Source organism: Babylonia areolata, chromosome 2, assembly GCF_041734735.1.
Source record: "Babylonia areolata isolate BAREFJ2019XMU chromosome 2, ASM4173473v1, whole genome shotgun sequence".
In the NCBI taxonomy this organism is placed as follows: Eukaryota; Metazoa; Mollusca; class Gastropoda; order Neogastropoda; family Buccinidae; genus Babylonia; species Babylonia areolata.
Window position 1 is genome coordinate 71,072,015 of NC_134877.1, and position 13,871 is coordinate 71,085,885.

Consider the following 13,871-nt stretch of genomic DNA (forward strand, 5'->3'; position numbering starts at 1 on the left):
GGTGAAGACCAGACACTAGTTAGAACAGGTGAAGGCCAGACACTAGTTAGAACAGGTGTGTCACTAGTTAGAACAGGTGAAGACCAGACACTAGTTAAAACAGGTGAAGGCCTGACACTAGTTAGAACAGGTGTGTCACTAGTTAGAACAGGTGAAGGCCAGACACTAGTTAGAACAGGTGAAGGCCGGACAGTAGTTAGAACAGGTGTGTCACTAGTTAGAACAGGTGTGTCACTAGTTTGAACAGGTGAAGGCCAGACACTAGTTAGAACCGGTGAAGGCCAGACACTAGTTAGAACAGGTGTGTCACTAGTTAGAACAGGTGTGTCACTAGTTAGAACAGGTGAAGACCAGACACTAGTTAGAACAGGTGAAGGCCTGACACTAGTTAGAACAGGTGTGTCACTAGTTAGAACAGGTGAAGGCCAGACACTGGTTAGAACAGGTGAAGGCTGATTTCAGGGCTGTAGAAAAAACGTCAAACCCATTCCGTGCTGCAGTGAAGGAAGCAAACGCAGCAGTCAAGGACACGGAAGGTATGGATGGGACCAGCAGAAGACGCCCTTCGATTTGTATGCTATTTGCCAGACCCCAATTAAAACAAAAATGGGAGGAAAGCCCGGAACACCTCAATCATCTCGTCAACACAATCAGTTCACCCACTCTGGGAAGCCATTGTTGAATGGCCAGATGGCAGAACTGATGCATGGAGAACACAGCAAGGAGGGGTGTTATCGAAATACACATGACACAGTAATGAAGGATCAGCCCGGTCAGCAACACGGGAAAACAATCAGAGAAGAGAACGCCGTGTACAAAGTCACAAGCACCAGCTTGACAGCACAAGTTGAAGCTATGACACATGCTGTCCTGTGGTTGTCATCCCCACCCAATGAGGAGAGACTGGGGCCTTTTGAATAAACCATTGGAAATTTCCTTCTGTCGCACGCTGCAACACAATCTGGGTTTGCTTGAAGGCACTCACGCGTTCAGTTCTGTTTGTGCTGCTTTGTTCAGTCCTCGTTTGGTCTGTGCTGAAGGCTGGGCAGAGCTGTGTCTGCAGTGTGGCAGTGTGGGATCTGTGGGCCTGTATGTGTTGTGTGTGCAGTGTGGGATCTGTGGGCCTGTAGGTGTTGTGTGTGCAGTGTGGGATCTGTGGGCCTGTAGGTGTTGTGTCTACAGTGTGGGATCTGTGGGCCTGTAGGTGTTGTGTCTACAGTGTGGGATCTGTGGGCCTGTATGTGTTGTGTCTACAGTGTGGGATCTGTGGGCCTGTAGGTGTTGTGTGTGCAGTGTGGGATCTGTGGGCCTGTAGGTGTTGTGTCTACAGTGTGGGATCTGTGGGCCTGTAGGTGTTGTGTCTACAGTGTGGGATCTGTGGGCCTGTAGGTGTTGTGTCTACAGTGTGGGATCTGTGGGCCTGTAGGTGTTGTGTCTACAGTGTAGGCCTGTAGGTGTTGTGTCTACAGTGTGGGCCTGTAGGTATTGTGTGTGCAGTGTGGGATCTGTGGGCCTGTAGGTGTTGTGTCTACAGTGTGGGCCTGTAGGTGCTGTGTCTACAGTGTAGGCCTGTAGGTGTTGTGTCTACAGTGTGGGCCTGTAGGTGCTGTGTCTACAGTGTGGGCCTGTAGGTGTTGTGTCTACAGTGTGGGCCTGTAGGTGTTGTGTCTACAGTGTGGGCCTGTAGGTGTTGTGTCTACAGTGTGGGCCTGTAGGTGTTGTGTCTACAGTGTGGGCCTGTAGGTGTTTTGTGTGGCAGTGTGGGCCTGTAGGTGTTGTGTCTACAGTGTGGGCCTGTAGGTGTTGTGTCTACAGTGTGGGCCTGTAGGTGTTGTGTCTACAGTGTGGGCCTGTGGGTGCTGTGTCTACAGTGTGGGCAGTGTGGGTGCTGTGTCTACAGTGTGGGCCTGTGGGTGCTGTGTCTACAGTGTGGGCCTGTAGGTGTTTTGTGTGGCAGTGTGGGCCTGTAGGTGTTGTGTCTACAGTGTGGGCCTGTAGGTGTTGTGTCTACAGTGTGGGCCTGTAGGTGTTGTGTCTACAGTATGGGCCTGTAGGTGTTGTGTCTACAGTGTGGGCCTGTAGGTGTTTTGTGTGGCAGTGTGGGCCTGTAGGTGTTGTGTCTACAGTGTGGGCCTGTAGGTGTTGTGTCTACAGTGTGGGCCTGTAGGTGTTGTGTCTACAGTGTGGGCCTGTAGGTGTTTTGTGTGGCAGTGTGGGCCTGTAGGTGTTGTGTCTACAGTGTGGGCCTGTAGGTGTTGTGTCTACAGTGTGGGCCTGTAGGTGTTGTGTCTACAGTGTGGGCCTGTAGGTGTTGTGTCTACAGTGTGGGCCTGTAGGTGTTGTGTCTACAGTGTGGGCCTGTAGGTGTTTTGTGTGGCAGTGTGGGCCTGTAGGTGTTGTGTCTACAGTGTGGGCCTGTAGGTGTTGTGTGGGCCTGTAGGTGTTGTGTCTACAGTGTGGGCCTGTAGGTGTTGTGTGGGCCTGTAGGTGTTGTGTCTACAGTGTGGGCCTGTAGGTGTTGTGTCTACAGTGTGGGCCTGTAGGTGTCTTCTGGTGAACGTTCCATGTCCTTCTCCCCTCCCTATGTCGGGGCTGTGCGCCTTCTGCCTGCACTGTTTGTGTTCCATGCTGTGTCCACGTTAACTGACCGTTACCTGTTTAACACTGTGCCCACGTTAACTGACCATTACCTGCTTAACACTGTGTCCACGTTAACTGACCATTACCTGCTTAACACTGTGTCTGCGTTAACTGACCGTTACCAGTTTAACACTGTGTCCACGTTACCTGACCTTCACCTGTTTAACACTGTGTCCACATTAACTGACTGTTACCTGTTTAACACTGTGTCCACGTTAACAACCAGTTCAGTGCCAGAGAATTTTGTAGAAAAAAGTGCTCTCCTCTTTCCTGGGAATTTTGAGGATTGATGGATAATAAATCACAAAAAATTCTAGCACAAAAGCTATGTGTGATACAGAAAGAAAGTACACGTTTTTGTGGAGGAAAATGAGTGTAGATTCTGCTTCTGGGCTTTTTTTTCCCAATTAGGTAGATTGTAGGTAACTGTTCAAGCACGAAAAGTCAATATAATAATTTATGTGCAGCAAAAACGTCTGTTTCCACATCTACATGATGACATCCATAAAGAAAAGAAACAAAATACAGCTAGAAATAGCAAGCCTATTGTCAGATTATACCTGTAGAAGAAATTAAAACAGGCTTTAAGTTTATGAAAACAAATCACAGCTCTTGCAGACATGTAAGTAAATCACTGTCCCAGTAATCACAAGAGTAAATTCAATGTAAAAGGTCATTCACAGTCCCAGAAACTGAACTGGCAAGCTTTTTGACAACAAAGGGGGTTTTGCAAGTGAGAGGGTGAAGTTCTTTGATGACATTCACTCCTATCAAGTTGCACGTGGGCTGATTACATATAGATTGTCTGCTGTGCCTCCGGCTTGCCACCTCTTCAAACAAGTCATCCCTCTGATTCAGCGGGAAAAAAAAGCGTTAAAAACAATTTGCACGCGTTTCATGGCCAGTGCAGGTTCAGCACTGCGTTTTGTGAAAATCGTGGGGCATTGCCTTCTGTCTGCTTTGAAATGTGGGGTCACTCTTCCACAAAAGCCACGCTCCCTTGATGACCTCTGGCTGACATTCGACCTATCATCTTACATCACTCCTCTCCCTCTCCTTCCCTTCTTCCAACACTGGCTGCACTATTCTGTCAGTCATAGCCAGTTGTTCAAAAACGCTTTCTGATTGGATGGACGGACTGAATTACCATAAAATGGGCTGTTAGTTTCAGAACTGTCGTTGTCAATCACCTTCATTTTCAAACCAATCATCAGACAAGAGATCCTTCTCCATCGTGAAAGGTGTCCATAATCACAAGCAGAGCTTTCAGAGTTGTGTGAATCTGCTGACTGTGACTGTTTGCTTTACTGGACAGTTTTCAATGCATTTGTTTGCACGTGATGCAACCCCCTTTTCCACGTGCATATCATGTGGTCAGTTAGCAAACTATTTTGAGTAGAAAGAGGTCTTCTACCTGACGCAAGTTCATTTGAATAGTATTTTTATTATCCAGATACAAACGAAGTGTTCAGAGTCAGTTTATGTGAATTGAACCAAACTCCAATGAAGGAAAAATCGGAACATATGCAGGACGTCAGCTGACGTCTTATAGGCACTGAACTGGTTAACTAACCATTACCTGTTGTCCACGTTTATAGACTGTAACCTGTTTAACACTGTGGCCAAGTTAACTGACTGTTGATCTCCCATATCACCTGTTTCCATGTTAACTGACCGTTACCTGCATGTCATCCTACCGTCAGGAAAACAGAGTTGGCTTTCACAAGGTGAGTCAGGTTTACGTTGTGTTTACAGTGCAACCACGCTCAACTTGTTTCCGTGCCACCCGCCATCAGAGTTGACTTTTCTCACCTTTATCACTGCACGCTGGTGTCACCTTGACCTCGGAGAGTTAGACACGGACAGGTCATCAGTCAGCACACCACTGCAGGTAGTGTGTTCACTTCACAGTCATGTGATAGACACTGTAGGTACTGTGTTCACTTCACAGTCATGTGATAGACACTGCAGGTAGTGTGTTCACTTCACAGTCGTGTGATAGACACTACAGGTAGTGTGTTCACTTCAGTCATGTGATAAACACTGCAGGTAGCGTCTTCACTTCAGTCATGTGATAGACACTACAGGTAGTGTGTTCACTTCACAGTCATGTGATAGACACAACAGGTAGTATGTTCACTTCACAGTCATGTGATAGACACTGCAGGCACTGTGTTCACTTCACAATCATGTCGTGATAGACACTGCAGGCACTGTGTTCACTTCACAATCATTTCGTGATAGACACTGCAGGCACTGTGTTCACTTCAGTCATGTGATAGACACTGCAGGTACTCTGTTCACTTCACAATCATGTCGTGATAGACACTGCAGGCACTGTGTTCACTTCAGTCATGTGATAGACACTGCAGGCACTGTGTTCACTTCACAGTCATGTGATACACTGCAGGCACTGTGTTCACTTCACAGGTACTGTGTTCACTTCACAATATGTGATAGACACTGCAGGCACTGTGTTCACTTCAGTCATGTGATAGACACTGCAGGCACTGTGTTCATTTCACAGTCATGTTGGTAGACACTGCAGGCACTGTTTTCACTTCAGTCATGTGATAGACACTGCAGGCACTGTGTTCACTTCACAATCATGTCGTGATAGACACTGCAGGCACTGTGTTCACTTCACAATCATTTCGTGATAGACACTGCAGGCACTGTGTTCACTTCAGTCATGTGATAGACACTGCAGGTACTCTGTTCACTTCACAATCATGTCGTGATAGACACTGCAGGCACTGTGTTCACTTCACAATATGTGATAGACACTGCAGGCACTGTGTTCACTTCACAGTCATGTGATACACTGCAGGCACTGTGTTCACTTCACAGGTACTGTGTTCACTTCACAATATGTGATAGACACTGCAGGCACTGTGTTCACTTCAGTCATGTGATAGACACTGCAGGCACTGTGTTCATTTCACAGTCATGTGGTAGACACTGCAGGCACTGTGTTCACTTCACAATCATGTGATAGATACTGCAGGCACTGTGTTCACTTCACAATCATGTGATAGACACTGCAGGCACTGTGTTCACTTCACAATCATGTCGTGATAGACATTGCAGGCACTGTGTTCACTTCACAATCATTTCGTGATAGACACTGCAGGCACTGTGTTCACTTCAGTCATGTGATAGACACTGCAGGCACTGTGTTCACTTCACAGTCATGTGATAGACACTGCAAGTACTGTGTTCACTTCACAGTCATGTGATAGACACTGCAGGCACTGTGTTCACTTCACAGTCATGTGATAGACACTGCAGGCACTGTGTTCACTTCACAGTCATGTGATAGACACTGCAAGTACTGTGTTCACTTCACAGTCATGTGATAGACACTGCAGGCACTGTGTTCACTTCACTCATGTCGTGATAGACACTGCAGGCACTGTGTTCACTTCACAGTCATGTGATAGACACTGCAGGCACTGTGTTCACTTCAGTCATGTGATAGACACTGCAGGTACTGTTTTTCCAGGCATGGACCAGTTAAGGCTATTTATTTTTTACACATGATTTCATCTCAAATATCAGTCACCTCGTCTCGATGTAGGAGACTCAGTTCAGAGCGTTCTTAGTTATTTTACTCAAGACAATAATTTTGCCCAAAAGGTAAGAATCTAATTTTCACAGAACTTACAAAATGTGTCTCTGAAGCAATTAGCGCTAAAATAGGGGAAAAAAACCATGGTGTCTCAACATACCATCTATGTTCCAATAATTTTTAATTCAAAATGTCTTTTTTTTCTTACTCATACAAATCCACCTCTCTCTCTCTCTCTCTCTCTCTCATTCTTCAATGATTTCAACAGAAAAAAAATGTTATGAGTGCGTGATGAATCGTCCACATAGAAACGTCTATAGAAGAAATATTACTTGCTTTCAGAAAAGTGAAAATGCGAAAAGCAGGTTCTGATGGTATCATTGCCGAATTATTTAAGAATGCAAACGATAAGGTTGTGCAGTTCTTTAGAATGTTTAATAAAGATTTCGCTAATGTTATATTTCCAGATAGCTGATCTGAATTTATTATTCAACCTATTTTCACGAAAGGCGATATTGATAATCCAAACAGTTATAGAGGAATTTATTTGACTGATATGAGTAGCAAGTCATTTGGAATAATTATCAATATTAGATTTCAGGAGTGGATGGAAGAAAATATTACTGGTGAATATCAAACTGGGTTAAAGGGACATTCAACAGTCGATCACATGTTTACCTTGCTAGTTTTAGTTCAAGAATAATTTACATACAATCAAACTATATGTAGCATTTATAGACTCTGAAAAAGATATTCTTTGGTCAGTTCTTTAAAAATGATATAACAGGTAAATTGTATAGGTGTATTAAATGTATGTATGTTGTAGTTTAAGCAGGAGTACCATGTGACACCACGCTGACAGATTATTTTACATGTCCGTCTGGAGTTAAAACAAGGTGATGCGTACAGCCCAGTTTTTTTCTTCTTTGTTTATAAACGGATTAGCAAAAACGGTAAGCATGGCAGGCATGGTGCTATGTTTTCACTGAATGCTTTGAATTGTTTATCCTTTCTGTAGCTGACCATGTGTCATTTTGATTTCACAAACACTTGTCACAACCTGCCTCTTGTCACAACCTGCCTCCGGAACCGGGGACAGGCGACAAGCCAAAACAAAACGGACGCTCACGCCGCACTGTGTCAAGAGAACCAGGCACACAAGGTCAATAAAAGAAAAACAGCTTTATTTGAAAGGGAAAAAAATTAAATAACTATCTCTCACACACCTTTATTTTATTTTTTTATTTTTTTTTATTCTTTTTTTTCTTCTCAAGGCCTGACTAAGCGCGTTGGGTTACGCTGCTAGTCAGGCATCTGCTTGGCAGATGTGTAGCGTATATGGATTTGTCCGAACGCAGTGACGCCTCCTTGAGCTACTGAAACAAACTGAAACTGATCTCACTTTCCCTTCCTAACCCACTAACAAATTGTAAAATTTTATCTCCCACCTACGAAATAAAAAGTATATGAGATGGGAACCAGACATAATCTCACACGATCTGACGGACGGTGAATTTCGAACTTAACTCAGTCCATGCAACTGTCCATTTTGGGTCTTGGGATTGCTCAGGGAGTTCGTTGGGTCATAGGCTGTAGTGACGGCGTGGGAGGGTGGAGGGTCCAGGACTGTCCCAAGTTCCCTCCTTGCTTGACGCCTGCGTAGCCCAGCGGTTTGCCTTCCTCAAGCGGTGTGCATCCCAGAAACAAGCCAAAAGCTGGCCCAGCAAGGGTTAAAAATAATATGGCCTCCACACACAAAATCCTTTCCCCGTTCAACCGCCTGTCTTCATTTGACCAAAAGGAAAACACACAATCATCAGCCGCTGGGTACCTGCCAAAAGGAGAACACACAATCAGCCACTGGGTACCTGCCAAAAGGACAACACAGTTTCAGTTTCAGTAGCTCAAGGAGGCGTCACTGCGTTCGGACAAAACCATATACGCTACACCATATCTGCCAAGCAGATGCCTGACCAGCAGCGTAACCCAACGCGCTTAGTCAGGCCTTGGGAAAAAAAAAACAAACAAAAACACACACACACACACACACACACACACACACAAAAAACAAAAAAAAAACGGGGGAATGAATAATAGATAAGCTTGCATAAATAAATAAATAAATAAATAAATAAATAAATAATTATAATATAGAAAAAGGTATTAGTAATAATATTAGTAATACTAATAAAATGATAATAATAAAACATAAATAAATAAATAAATAAGACAACAATGGTGATAAATAAGCAAATAAATGTAAAAAATGAAGACACACATTCACACATACACCCACACATGCATAACAGAAATGCACCAGACATGCAGTTTCACATATATGAAAGCACAGTCAAATACATATAAACGTACATGAGCTCCAACACACACACACACACACACGCATTACCGTGCACCTCCTCTACCCCCCTCCTCCACACACTCATTTCTAGTCTAAGTATCGCAGCTTCCACGGCACACACACACACACACAAACACAAACACACACTCACAGAGATGAACACTTACTTGTACAAGCACATATGAAAGCACAGTCAAATACATATAAACGTACATGAGCTCCGACACACACACACACACACACACACATTACCTTGCACCTCCTCTACCCCCTCCTCCACACACTCATTTCTAGTCTACGTATCGCAGCTTCCACGGCACACACACACACACACAAACACACACTCACAGAGATGAACACTTACTTGTACAAGCACACACACATACGCCCATATCTCCCACCCCCAACTCCACACACGTACATACAAAGATATATATATATATATATATATATATATATATATATATATATATATATATATATATACACGTTCCAATATCCTGTTGCTCCCACAGTGTAGGCATGCATACACTCACATACCTCATCCTCTACCCCACCTCCCCCTGCACTCCCACCTCCCCTCACACACACACACACACACACACACACACACACACACACACACACACGTACACATATCTCTCCTGACACTTGTGTACAGTTTCACTCTCGCGCATTCACAAACGCACTCAAAAGCACACATACACACAAACACACACAGCCGCCACTGACTGGCCGCAAGAGGGATGGGAAAAGATCTGATGCCAAGAACGTGGCGTCTAGTGTGTTGCTCGGTCTATTGTGTTTGGAAAGGCCCACAGAGACTCTGTTCCGTTTTGAAGAAATTTGCGCAATGTTGGTTTGGAAATGATGCCGATATTTGTTTGATTTGCAAAGCATCGTGCTCTACCTTTCATGTTAGATTTGCGGCCGCTCCCTCTCTCTGCTTCTATTTCTTTGAGGCGATCGATGGTGTGATGGCCTTGTACCTGTTCTTTTTGGTATTCTTTGACTTTTCTGAGGATTTCCGATTTTCCTAGATGTAGGCCGCTCGTTGGTGTTGCGTTACCAGCAAGTCTGTCAGCTCGCTCATGTCCCTTAACACCTGCATGTCCCGGGCAGTATGACCATGTGAGTTTTTTAATCTGAAAGTTGCGCATTGCGTTATGCCACTCTGGGCTTCCCATTCCGTTTTCAATTTTCTGTATGAGGTTCATTGAGTCGGTTAGAATCATGGCATGTTGGTTTCCGGGCGTATGGAAGGACGATAGCCACTGGAGGGCATGTGTCACAGCTTCAACTTCCATCGTTAGGCTGGAGGTTGTGACTTTGTAGGCAGCATTCTCTTCCCAAATTGTTTTTCCATTTTGTTTCGCAGTGAATCCCCAGCCAGACTGGTCTTTGGTGACTGAGCCATCTGTGTATATGATGATGTCCTCTTCTTTACTGTTTTCTTCTATAAGCAGCTTCACTTCCGCATCAGTTTTGCCCTCTGGCCATTCCCGACAATGTCTTCCTAGAGTGGGTGAAATGACTGTTGAATAGATGGTTGAGGTTTTCGGGGTTTTTCTCCCATTCTTTTGTTTCTTTCAGGTCTTGAAGTCGGCATACTAGCTGGATTGTGTCTTCTGCTTGCCCCATCCATGATCTTCCTCGTCCTAGACGGCTGCCTTTTGGTTCTTTGACTGCGTCATGCAGTGGGTTTTGAGGGTATTCTAATGCTTTGAAGTAGGTCTTGACCTGTTCTAACTTGTTTCTGGCCTGCACTGAAGGAAGGTCAAGCATCAGCCACTGGGTACCTGCCGAAAGGAAAACACACAATCATCAGCCGCTGGGTACCTGCCAAAAGGAAAACACACAATCATCAAACACTGGGTACCTGCCGAAAGGACAACACAATCATCAGCCACTGGGTACCTGCCGAAAGGACAACACAATCATCAGCCACTGGGTACCTGCCGAAAGGAAAACACAATCATCAGCCGCTGGGTACCTGCCAAAAGGAAAACACACACAATCATCAGCCGCTGGGTACCTGCCAAAAGGACAACACAATCATCAGCCACTGGGTACCTGCCAAAAGGAGAACACACACAATCATCAGCCGCTGGGTACCTGCCAAAAGGACAACACAATCATCAGCCGCTGGGTACCTGCCAAAAGGAGAACACACACAATCATCAGCCGCTGGGTACCTGCCAAAAGGAGAACACACACAATCATCAGCCGCTGGGTACCTGCCAAAAGGAGAACACACACAATCATCAGCCGCTGGGTACCTGCCAAAAGGAAAACACAATCATCAACCACTGGGTACCTGCCGAAAGGAAAACACACAATCATCAACCACTGGGTACCTGCCGAAAGGACAACAATCATCAGCCGCTGGGAACCTGAAAAAGATAACTGAAAAAACAAAACTGGGGTTTGGAGGAGTAACCTCCCTTCTCTGGAATTGCCACAACTGAAAGAAAAGGGGGGTGACCAGCATTCTCACGCACACACACAACTTCCACCGGCTGAAGAGGAAGCCCAACAACTCCACGGTGCGGCATGGCCGAAAAGAAGCTGGCTCTGATAAACACAAAAGGGTTGAAATCAAAAGAAGCCAACGCTCGACCACAAACTGGATATACATTTTCACTATTCAAGGAACAATAACAATTTAGGCAGGATCCCCTTCTGTCACCCCCAGTAAATGTTACAGTCCTATATGGAAGCAAAACCGTTCTCAGAGATAATAACCTAGTGATAGATACCCGCACGTGCCACTGGCATAAAACAACTGAGAGGAAAACATACTGTCAAAAGTTCTAACCACAAACAGCGATCATCAGAACAAAAATTCAAGAAGTTAATTAAACAAATCCGAAGGAAAGTTTGTTTTTGTTGTGGGGTTGTTGTTGTTTTTTTTTGTTTTGTTTTTTTTGTTTTTCTTTTTTTGTTGTTGTTGTTTTTATATATATATAAAATAAGATAAAAACTACGCGATTTACGAATGGCGGTGGACTCACCTCAACAGTTTGTGGAAAACACAGAGACGGAGGCCGGGGACCATATATTTGCCATAACTTGGCCCCCTTGTCCAAGGAACGCTTGGACACTGGTCAGCAGGTGTGTGACCACAGTGGTGCAACACGAGATATTGCCGAAATACGGGAACGAACCCGTAACCAGGGGTTGTGAGGCAGAGAACCTCTCCTCTCTCAGTGCCAGGATGGGAGTGATCTGTTGCTGTGTGTGGGTGTGCCAAGAAAACTCCATCCAGCTTCACTCACACGTCCAGTATGCTCACCGTCCAATCAAAACCTTTGCTGCGCACTCATTGCACGTGCAACGCACAGCAAAATTAAGTGGAAAGAGACATATTGTAGCGACAACTGGTTGACCCTTTCTCTCCTGCCAGCACAGAGACATATTGTAGGGACAACTGGTTGACCCTTTCTCTCCTGTCAGCACAGAGACATTGTAGGGACAACTGGTTGACCCTTTCTCTCCTGTCAGCACAGAGACATATTGTAGCGACAACTGGTTGACCCTTTCTCTCCTGTCAGCACAGAGACATATTGTAGCGACAACTGGTTGACCCTTTCTCTCCTGTCAGCACAGAGACATATTGTAGCGACAACTGGTTGACCCTTTCTCTCCTGTCAGCACAGAGACATTGTAGCGACAACTGGTTGACCCTTTCTCTCCTGTCAGCACAGAGACATTGTAGCGACAACTGGTTGACCCTTTCTCTCCTGTCAGCACAGAGACATATTGTAGCGACATCTGGTTGACCCTTTCTCTCCTGTCAGCACAGAGACATTGTAGCGACAACTGGTTGACCCTTTCTCTCCTGTCAGCACAGAGACATTGTAGCGACAACTGGTTGACCCTTTCTCTCCTGCCAGAAACAGAGACATTGTAGCGACATCTGGTTGACCCTTTCTCTCCTGTCAGAAACAGAGACATATTGTAGCGACAACTGGTTGACCCTTTCTCTCCTGTCAGCACAGAGACATATTGTAGCGACAACTGGTTGACCCTTTCTCTCCTGCCAGCACAGGTTTCACCGGGTGGCTGCTTGTCGGGTGCGGCAGACCTATATGCACAATGAAGTAGTTTACAGCGTGAAACTTCTCTTCAATTCTGGGATGTGGTGGAGGGGCGGGGGATGGGGGGAGGGGAGGGGTAGAAGGAATGTAACAACCAGGCGAAAATTGAACAGTTTGATATTTGTCTGTGAGGTTTGGGGAAGCTGATTACTGGGAGAAAGTTTGTATATATTGGACTCGTGTCACTGTTTGATCAGTCGTTAAGACAAAAGAGGATGCACAAGATCACAGACAGTAATAATCAGGAGACAGTCTTTGAAAACATCGTCCAAAGTCAAATTAAGGAAACACTTCATATAGAGCTCCCAGAAATCAACGACGAAACATGACACTGTGCACGAAGCACAAGTCCAAAGATTCATCCAGTAGTTTCTGAGAAATTGCCAAAATGAACATGACAAACATTTGAAAGGCTTGAGTTGAATTTCCCCCGGGTTTAAGTTCCCCCAGGTTTTAGTTCCTCCGAGTTTAAGTTTCCCTGGCTCCGTGTTTCCGCGATGTGTATGTTTGTGATATAGGCTACGGTCAATGAACGTGGACAACAGATAACGGTCAGTTGACCAGTAGAGTGCCTATAAGACGTCCACTGACGTCCGGCATATGTTCGGATTTTTCCTTCATTGGAGTTTGGTTCAGTTCACTTAAACAGACTCTGAACACTTAGTTTGACGTGTCTGGATTATAAGAATACTCTGTGTGTGTGTGTGTGTGTGTGTGTGTGTGTGTGTGTGTGTGTGCGTGCGTTCCAATCAACCTGAAACTCCAACTGGAATGTCAAACTTCTAAAGAAGTTCTAAAGATAGTAGAATTCAGAGAAAAAAATTATGTTACAATAATTCTTACTTAAAAATGTCCTTTTCATGTTTGTTTGCAATACGCATTCATATGCATCTCTCTGTCTCTGTCTGTCTGTCTGTCTGTCTGTCTGTCTGTCTGTCTCTCTCTCTCTCTCTCTCTCTCTCTCTCTCTCTCTCTCTCTCTGTCTTGGAGGGGAGGGGACTAGAAAGGGGTAATAATCAAGCAAAGCGAAAATGAACCAGTTTCCTATATGTCGGTCACGGTTTGGAATGCTGGTTCCTGGGAAAAGAAAAGGTTTTATTGCACTCACGGAACAGTATAATCAGTCATTGAACAGGACAAAAGACGATAGACAAAATAACTGGAGGAGCAAAGATGTTGATGACTTTTTTTTTTAAATCTA

The 13,871-nt window shown here is 44.9% G+C and overlaps 1 protein-coding gene across 1 annotated transcript in view; it reads left to right on the top strand.

Moving 5' to 3' along the window:
- Positions 1-988: 988 nt before the first annotated feature.
- LOC143276806 (sodium- and chloride-dependent glycine transporter 2-like) overlaps positions 989-13,871 on the top strand; it is a 69,694-nt gene continuing 56,811 nt past the window's right edge. The window contains exons 1-2 of the mRNA XM_076581458.1: positions 989-1,089; positions 4,396-4,531. The gene's annotated coding sequence lies outside the window, so the exon portion shown is untranslated. The remainder of the gene's footprint in view (positions 1,090-4,395; positions 4,532-13,871) is intronic.